This window comes from Podarcis erhardii (genome assembly GCF_964252035.2).
Source record: "Podarcis erhardii genome assembly, chromosome: 13".
In the NCBI taxonomy this organism is placed as follows: Eukaryota; Metazoa; Chordata; class Lepidosauria; order Squamata; family Lacertidae; genus Podarcis; species Podarcis erhardii.
The window spans coordinates 29,977,644-29,987,917 of record NC_138502.1 but is presented as its reverse complement, the minus strand read 5'-3'; positions in this window follow the sequence as shown (position 1 = coordinate 29,987,917).

Genomic DNA, 10,274 nt, shown 5'->3' with positions numbered 1-10,274 from the left:
GCACCGGAAAAGCATACTTTGTCCTATTCTCCTTGTGTTTTTAACAGGACGGCAGCACCTTATAAGTTACTGGCTGAACCCGACTAATGTACTTACAGTCTGCATCTTGCAGGAGGCTTAAGTGCATGAGTTGTACATTGCATCAAGGTTGCGGATGCAAGGTGGAGTTCTGCAAGCCAGAGATTTACAGTTTCACACTGTAAAACTCTCCCATGCTTGCCTTCCTTTATTGGCCCCACAAGAACACATAGTATTTAGAATAATTTTCTTTATCTTATCGGCACTCATAGCATTGCTGCCACTGTAATTACCCTCTTTTGGCACACAATGGGTTGGCAACTGTTATTATTGCAGGAATATTCTCACCGCTATCTTTTTTATTGACAAGTCTCTTGTCATTTGGATGGAGACTGCACTGCATGTCATGGTTCACAACCTGGTTGGTTGTGATCCTGTACTAGTTGCAAGTATTTCTGCACTTACAATGGTGGCTGGCCACTTTTTTGGTTTTTTGGGCCCTGAGTTAACCCTGATGCCCCCTTTAACAAGAGCATGAAGCACGACATCATTTTCACCCACAGAATGGATACCCCCCCCATCCTCCTTGCATTCTACAGCATCTTCCTTCAACACAGGAAGAAACTCCCGCAAGGCTGAACTAACTCTGCCCACACATTGGAGGGACTCTTTGATTTATTTCCTATGATCAGTAACTGTTCTCAAAGATTCCTCCTTTAACTGCTGCAGGAACACCTCAAGCACACCAAAAATCCAATCTGTCCTGCGCTTCTTTGTCAAAATGTGTTATACAGTGGTACCTTGGGATACAAACGGGATCTGTTCCGGAGCCCCGTTCGCATCCTGAACAGAACGTAAGACGCGACAGCGTGCCTGCGCATGCGCAGGCTGCGTTTCGCCGCTTCCGCGCATGCGCACGACATCATTTTGACCACCTGCGCATGCGCGAGCAGCGAAACCCGGAAGTAACGTGCTCCGTTACTTGCGGGTCGCCGCAGAGCGCAACCCAAAAGCGCTAAACCTGAAGCGTATTTATCCCGAGGTATGACTGTATGTTCTCCAGTCATGCTCATGTCACCTTTGGCTGTGTTGCAGCAGTACCTGTTTACGTTTTGAAGGAGAAGTAGATTGCGGGGGGGGGGGGGAGAGAAGGTGGTCGACTCTGTACATGACTACAATGCAGCAAATGCACACATCTGTTTTGGGTGTAGACCAAAACATTGATCATTAGAACACACAGTGCGCATGTGTTACTCTGTGGGTCAAGTGAGAAGCTTCATAGGTTAGCTATAACCTGCAGAGACAGGGCTGAATCTGTACCCATCTTCATTAATGAGGTACCTGTGGCCAACCCAAATGCTGTTGGGGGCTGCATGTTCCCCATCACTGTTGTGGAGCACCCACCAATTGTATACCAGGAACTTTGTGTGTGTGGAAACAGATGAAAGTGATGGCCATTTCACCACCTGTTTTTTTGAGCGCGTTACATAATTATAAATAATATGGTAAGGACTTTCACTATCAGTAGCAGCAATTACTGTCAAAATGACAAAAGTGCTGAGAAGCAGTTTGAAAAAGTGTGTATGGTAGAGAAACAATTACTAACAATAATACCTACAGTAATGATATAATCGCTTCTTTTGCATCCTACGTACAGAAACTGCATTCCTTTGTGGGAAGGAAGGGTGAGGAGAACAGACACAATTTCATGTCATGCATTTGAAACATAGACACCTTACCACAGTATTCAGTTTCCCTTGGATCAGAGAACAGAGAAATGGGAGAAGCTTGAGCCAGAACTCACAGGAGCTGCTGTCATTATTCTGGACTGACTTCTGCACAGGTCAGAGGACTGAAAGACAGAAACAGCAGTAGGAAAGTGATGCATGTGCTACCAGATGCTTTGGGGAAAATGGGGGGTGGGACACACAACTGCAAAAACAATGATTTTTCACAGAACAGCGTCTTTCTAGAATTCCACCTCATAATTATTTTCCAGATTTGAAAGAATCCTTCAAGATCCCACCAAGGATCAGTTGGAATTCCAAGTGTGTGTGTGTGTGTGTGTGTGTGTGTGTGTGTGTGTGTGTGTTCCAGTCTTTCTCAACCTTGGGTACCCAGGCCCTCATCCACCTCCACCATTATGTGGATAGAGGTACCATTTCATGTAGTCTTTGGCCACCTGGTGCCCTCTAAATATTTCGGAGTACAACTCCTATCAGCCCTAACTGGCTGGGCACCAGGTTGGCAAGGCTGATGCGGCTAATGCTAGTGCAACACTGAGGCAGAATTGCTACATCTCTCCTCCACATGCCCTTTCCAGCATCTAGACAGGCTGTGGGGCTGTCACCCTACTGTGAATACAAGGGGCTTGTTGGCAGAGGCGTACCTAGCAAGGAGCTGTATTGGCACATGCCCAGAGCAACATGCAGATGGGCTCCTTGCTACTCCGAGCCAGAGTGGAGAGATTCAACTTTTGTCTCCATCCCCATTGCTCAGCCTGGACACTGAGGTCCTCCTCTGAGGGCCTTCTGATGGTTCTCACACTGCGAGAAGCGAAGTTGCCAGGAACCAGGCAGAGGGCCTTCCCGGTAGTGGCGCCTGCCCTGTGGAACGCCCCCCCCCCATCAGATGTAAAAGAAGTAAACAACTATCTGGCTTTTAGAAGACATCTAAAGGCAGCCCTGTTTAGGGAAGTTTTTAAGGACTTATGTTTTTATTATGTTTTTAGATATGTTGTAAGTTGCCCAGAGTGGCTGGGGAAACCCAGCCCGATGGGTGGAGTAATAATAATAATAATAATAATAATAATAATAATAATAATTCCCCCACCTGGCCAGCCTAGATACGCCTCTGGCTGCTAGATGCACCAAGGCAGTTCAGAAAAGGTTAATCTGCAAATAATGAACCGATGAACATGTGATGTGAGTGTCCGGCTGGGCCTTTGACCCTTCAACCTGCTAATGAGCCAGAAAATCACTTGTGCGACTTCCTCATCCTTTGCTAAGTGCAGTACTCTGCGGGGGCAGGGTGGGGGGAGAACTGGGAAGCTCCTGTTACCAAACCTCCAGTACATTCTGTCCCTGCGTAGTCACTGGATGGGATTGTCTCAGGGACTCGCCCCCCTCCTTATTAGACCGGGAACCTTTGGTCTCTGGCCTGGTTCCTGGAGCACAATCTGCTGCCCTAACACATATTCCTCCAGCTGCATGCATGCGTTTTTTGTTTTTCTTTAATATAGCAGCAGCGCAACACTTCCTGCATTTTGAGGACTACCATAGTTGCTGGCATAGCTCAAAGCTACATCTGCATCCAGGCAGCAGGTTCTTGCATGGCCAACATAGCACTGAAGTGGATGAATGAGGTACATAAAGGAAAAGATCGCTAAAGAGCAGTCCTTCTTCTCAACACAGTCACTCTCCTGTTGTATTGAATCAATCTAATCCTGCTAGGCTGCAGTTTACAGTGTTGGCAATGTGCCGGTACTGTCTGAACTGTTATTATTAGTGTCACTCAGTGCTTTTTTTCTAAAGAGATGTTTAGGGGTACTCTCATTTTGATCAAAGAAAATAATCATTTTATACTTCAAAGCGGGGAAAATAAATACAGTAAATGGACAAAAGTACAAAGATTCACAAAATGTTTACAGGTATGCATACCCCTGCGTCCCCCCAGAAAAAAGCACTGGTGTTACTTATTCATCACCTTCCACAGATACTGCTCACAATGATGTACACAATGGCTGTGTACACATTATACCTTAAAAGCACATCTTCCGCCTGAAAGAATTCTGGGCACTGTGGTTTGCTAAAGTGCTGCTGGGAATTTTTCCTCTGTGATGGAGTAAATTATAGTGCTCATAATTCTTTGAGGGAAAGTGTGTGTGTGTGTGTGTGTGTGTGTCTTAATGTGCTTAAAAACATAGTGTGCACACTGTGTGACAAGACAGCTAAGAATAAGTCATTGAAAACAACACAGAAATAACAACAAATGAACTGGAAAAACAATTAAAATGAGACACCTATAGTAGGGACCTAGTCACCCAGTTGGGAGAGCTTGTGTGAAACATGTCTATGTTAGTTTCCAGAAAGTGTGCAGGTAGTGGACACCTGTCATATCTTGACGGGAATGCTATTCCACAGAACCGAGGAAGCCACACGAATCAGGGCTCAGCTACACTTCCGTTTGTCCCATGATTTCTTCCATTTTGTCCTGTGATTTCTAAACATGGATCTGAGAGATTCTTCTTTTGTCCTTTCCCCTGGGAAAACCTGTTGTTTACTGAATTGGAACACCAATCTGCGGAAAACCCAATTGACATTTATTCTGATTCAGCAGCACACAGCGGGTTTTCCCCAGGGAAAGTGGAGGAATGAAAGCAAAACCTCTCAAGCCCATGTATAGAAATGGCAGAACAGATAGGGGAGCAGAAATGGCAGAACAAACGGATGAACCCTAAAAGCCTTGCTTCAAGTTACCTTGGAGTAGACCTCTGAGGTCTTTGGAACTTGCAGGAGAAATTCTCCCACAGAACACAGTTTGTATATGAGGGATTTAAGGTGGTCTCTCAAATAACCTGGTCCTGAGCTGCACAGAGCCTTATAGGTTGGTACCAACAGCTACATATTTTGTATGGCAATATATATATATATATATATGCATACATTTTAGGACCCCTGAATATGAAAAATGCATTTCCTGGGATGTAAGGAGCCATGACCGTTCTGCAAAATACCCTGCATTGCAACTTGTTTGTGTGGCTCTGTACAGCGACTAGCAAAATACCAGTAACCAACTGCATTTTAATTGTAGTAGAAAAACATACCCTCCAACATTTCTCCAGTGAAAATAGGGACATCCCATTCCATAATTATAATTTTACTATTTATACCTTACACATTTTACTGGGTTGCCCCAGCCATTCTGGGCAGCTTCCAATATATCTAAAAAACACAATAAAACATTAAAAAATAAATAAAATTACCTATACAGGATTGCCTTCAGACGACCCAGGGGTCGGATAACTCCATAGCTCCCAACATTTCTCCAATGAAAATAGGGACATCCTAAGGAAAAATGGGACATTCCAGGATCAAATCAGAAACCGGGATGGCTTCTCTAAATCAGGGACGTCCCTGAAAAATAGGGACACTTGGAGGGTCTAGAAGAAAGAAAAGGTTATTTGATGGGATACGTCATACCAGAACCTTTGAAAGTAGCCTTCCATATGTGTGGCTCAGGCAGATCTTTGCCACAACTCCTCTCTAACGTTCTGGTGGCAAAACCCGCAACCTCCTGCCCCCTGCTCTGTTTTTAAAAGTACCCTTTCACATAAACGCGGGCCTAAAACGCAGCCATGGCAAGGCAAACACTCCCGAAAGGCTCGTTAAATGCAGAAGACCTGCTATACGATCACAGGGTGCTGATGATCTCTAATTGATTTCCAAGAAAGCTGTCCCCTTCTCATTCAGCATCGGAAGCACTAAAGTGGACAGTTTTCATGGTAACCCTTCTCCCTCTAAACGGTACCGGCAATTACCTTCTAAAGCACAACCACCTCTTTAGTCAAGAGATGAGACAGTGGGGGCGGGGGGGGGGAGAGAGAAAGAGAATGAGGCTCCTTGAATGCTCCCACTTCTTCCTGCTGCCAAACACGTTTTTTGTGAATGCACTAAGCCGTTTACTCCCCAGCTGTGCCGCAGTCTGCCTGAGGATCCAAGCCTGAGTGATATGCTTTCTCTTCTAGCACCCTGCTGCCCTTATTATTGCATAGAGCCTCCTGGGTGGGATCTGGAACGGGGGTCATGCCACGGACACTGCTGTTGCCACTGCCTGTTGCTGCTTCCATCAACTGCATTTCAGTTCCGAGACTCCAGCTGCTGCACAATTCTTGTTTGGAGCCGGATGGCCCAGCTGTGGCTGTTTGCTTTTTAGGAAAACTAAGGAAAGGCTTTAGAAATAGTACAGATAACATTGCTGACCTGTTGGCAATCTTTCTGCCGATTATATACTTTAAAAAAAAAACACCGAAAATGTTAAATTTAGGTGGAATCTAGACACATATTAAAAAACGTGAAAATGCTTTTTAAAGAAAACATTTGAAAATATATATTGAATTTGCCATAGCTCACCATCACCGTCTAGTGTCACATTTGTATAATGCACTTTACAACACACGTAAAGCTTTTTATTTGCAGCTGTATAGCTGAATCCTTAGCAACGTTACAAAGGTGAGAAACAAACTGTCAGCCAAATGAAACTGGAGATAAGTCACTGGATCTCTGGACTCTGCTTTTTAAATGAGATGCAATCGAAAGAGAAGGAGTTTCTTTAATTCTTGTTAGCAGTGGGGGGGGGGGCTTTCCCCTGCACTATTTTCCCAATCAAAATAATCCAATATTTCTTTATTTTTCCCTCCATGGGACAGAGATGCCTGGGGGATTAGATAAAAAAAGTGCTCTTTGCACATTTATTTTATTTAGTTTCATTTTTGTATTTCCCACGCCCCCACCCTTTCCTCCTGCAGAAGCCAAGGGTGGCTAACAACAACCAGAGAATACGAACATAATAAAATAGTTAAAGCATCAGCAAAACCTATGATTTGAATCAAGGATTAAAATATGACACCACAAACAATTAAAGTAGTTATGTTCCCAAAGCCTGACTAAACAAATGCATTCTTATTTTGCACCTGAATGTGGGAGGCACAACCAAATTTTACTCAATTACATTTTGGTTTGCATACAAAATAAAACTGAGAGCTTCGGTCATTGATCTCTCCCACACCATATTGTTTTGGACTTGGGAAAAACAGAGTATTGGAGAACATGAGTTTTCTCAGACATGTCACACCCATGTCCTTATTTCACCACCACCATGTTATAGGGCCTGTTTTGCTGCATTGTTGGAATGCCCCAGATTGCAAAGACAACAACAGTGTCCGTTCCATTCTTTTTACTTTCTGGCTTCCCATCATGACAAGAGAATCTGTGGCCAGCTGCCAATCATCAAGTCTAAACCAGCAGAATCACTTTGGCCATATTAAGGGGGTGAAAAGATGTACCCTAGCAGTACTGAGTTGCATGGTATGGCTTTGGGGCAAGTTGCACCCCCCCCTCAGTCTTATTCCTCACAATCTGTAAAATGGGAGTAAGGTATGGGTGAGGCCGTGGGCTGCATGTGTAGTAACAGTAAGAGTGATATTTTAGCTTTTCTACTTTAGATTACAGTGGAACCTCAGTTTTCGAGCATCTCGGAAGCCAAACATTTCCAAACCCAAACACCTTGCCTCATAAGTCAAATGGCTTCCGTTGCATGTTTTTCAGTTTTCTCTATGGAAATTGCTGACAGCCCTTTGCACCTTGGTTGCTAAATGTTTTAGAAGTGTAACGGTCTTCTGGAACAGATTACGTTCAACAACCAAGGTTCCACTGTATTTATAAAGAACTTTTTCTTAAGTGTTCACTTCAGCTGAAGAAAAGGCAGGGTGGGGAATCAGACTTTGGAAAAAGGCAAGCAGCTTATGATACCCAACACCAGGCCCCTGTGGTCCTCTGTGCACCTTTCTAGCAATCAAGTCCAGCAGCTCAGTGGGTTCAGGCAGTCTGTAACAGTTGCACCTGCACCAGGTAAAAAAAGTTGACCAAAAAGAAGAGCCAGCAGAAGCCATTAGTTGCACTGGGCAGTGGAACTAGGAGGATCCAGTAGTTATACTAGACTCAGAAGGACTCACTGCCACCTCAGCCCATATGATGATGCTGGAGATGGTGAAGAGCAGCAGCAATCAGGCTGGGAGGACCCTTGGCTTGCAAGCTTCCCTGTTGGTTCAGGGATTGGGAGCAAGAGAGGGATGGGCCTCCTTTAATTCCCACTTGCAGGACCAGGCATCAGACTTCCCACACCCCAACCCAAATAACAAGAGACCAAAGAAACTGGTTTTGGGTCAAAACAGGCCACAACTTTATTGAATACAGATGAAAGAGGTTTGGCTTGGGCATGGGGCAATCTAAATACTTCCAGCATGGTCAATCCAGGCAGGGGTTCCTAAGACTTACATTCAATAGGGTGACCCCCGCAGGGACTGCCGTTTGGGGGAGTGCCTTTGGCCCTGGCCCCACCTGGGCACATGGACATGGCCACTCCCCCCAGATCCGTTTAACAGGATACCCCAGCATTTGGAGGGGCAGGCGAAGACTACAACTTCCCCTCCATCTAAAACAAAGGATTGCCCCAATGCCCAACCAGTTGTGACGATTGCTATGAAATAGGCAAAAGCACGAGGTCAGTGCCAATTAGCCAGGTGGGCAAATTCCTACCAGGCCCCTTAAAGGACGGCGACCTCTGTAGCCACAACAATGTCATTGACTATCAGCTTAAACCAAGGGTAGGTGGGTGGGGAAACCCAGCACAGAAACAAACAGGCTGAGCCCCAGATGCTGGCTGCTTAAATGAGCAAGGGGGTGGATCCGAGGGAAGCCCACCGTTGGTTCCATCGGCTGTGCCCCCAGCACAGTCCAAGCCATGGCCTGCAGCCCCAAAGCCAAAGCAGGGAGCAGGCCAGAGCCAGTTTGAATTCCCTCGTCAGGGCCCCAGTGAAGCCTCCTCCGTCCTGCAATGCCATCGCACGAAAAGGGTGAGCGGGTTTGTGCATGCAGTGTTCTCCGGCTAAGGTAAAGGTAAAGGACCCCTGGACGGTTAAGTCCAGTCAAAGGCGACTATGGGGTTGTGGCGCTCAACTCGCTTTCAGGCCGAGGGAGCCGGAGTTTGTCCACAGACAGTTTTCCAGGTCGTGTGGCCAGCATGACTAAACCTCCACTGGCGCCCAGAGGACCGTGACGAGTGCCAGAGTGCACAGAAACGCTGTTTACCTTCCTGCTGCATGCTTTCGAACTGCACTGGCGTGCTTTCGAACTGCTAGGTTGGCAGGAACTGAGACAGAACAACGGGAGCTTACCCCCGTCGCAGGGATTCAAACCGCCGACCTTCCAATCAGCAAGCTCAAGAAGCTCAATGGTTTAGACCACAGCACCACCCACGTCCTCCCTCATACACGTGCTCCTCTCTAAATCTGGAGATACTGTAGCCTTATGAGGCTTTGCCCTCGGGTGGGAAAAATATTGCGCCTGGGAAAGGGAAGTGGGAGTCAACAGACACTCAAGGAATAGTTCGGAGAAAAGGCTTTTATTTCTACCATCCATGAACTGGTAGAAGGAGCAAGTGTGATAAGTCACAAAAAGCATGCACGAGTTCACAATCATGTGCACAAGCATATATACCCTCCTCCTTTCTCCTCCTTCCAGAGTCCTGCCCCATGAGTTCCTCTGAGCATGAACAGAAAGCTGTCTTGGGACTCTTGGACTCTTGGTGCCCTTCCCAGGAAAGGGGTTTCAGAGTGTTCAGATATGTTTCAATCTGTTGTTCTGGCATGGTTCCCGGACAGAAAGCAAGTTGCAATGTGGTTCTTTAGCAAGGCCAGAAGATTGCATATGAACTGAACTGAAATCTCAGTTGCATAGGATTCACAATCTACATTAGGCTGAGGTACTGACAGGATGGGCTCTGCCTTAGCTAAACTTTCCTGCAGGCTACTTTGGAGGAAGTGAGACCATTTTGCACCTCTTCCACCAGTTAATCCATTGCGGGGAAAGCAGGTGCTAACAAAGGGAATTGATGGTTTTCTGGCTGTAGGCAAATGGTGACTAACTGAACAGCTGCCTCCCCGCTTCACCTACTGAAGCTCCTAATTCTGGCTATACAGAAAGCACAGCCTGCCTGAGGCTCAGTGTACTTGTCACCCGCTGGCTGATGTGACCAGTTGCCAGGGTAACCTTTGCCAATCCCTCTCCCCCCCAGACACAGTCATTCAGGAGCCTCACTAGCAAAGAGAACATGGCAAAGAATATTTGTGAGATTAGTTGGTGCAAAGGAAAAATAGGTATATACCGAAAGAAAGAAAAATTTCTGGATGCCAAGATTCAAGCTTGGGACCAGTACTCTTTGGTGAAAAAAACCTCAGTAGATATTTAAAATCACAAAATATGCAGCAAGGAAAGCATGGAAATATAGGCTGCTAGACCTTCAAAATATGCCCTTGTGAGTTCCAAAACATTCCTCTTCCTTCAGCATAGGGAAAAAACCATGTGTTTGGCAACTTAAAAATTTGTTTACTTTCAAACTCTTCAAAAGTCAGGTTCATGTGCTTTTCCATAAATCAGTCAGAATGTTGCACAGCCAATATAACTTGGCTTTGCCAGAAA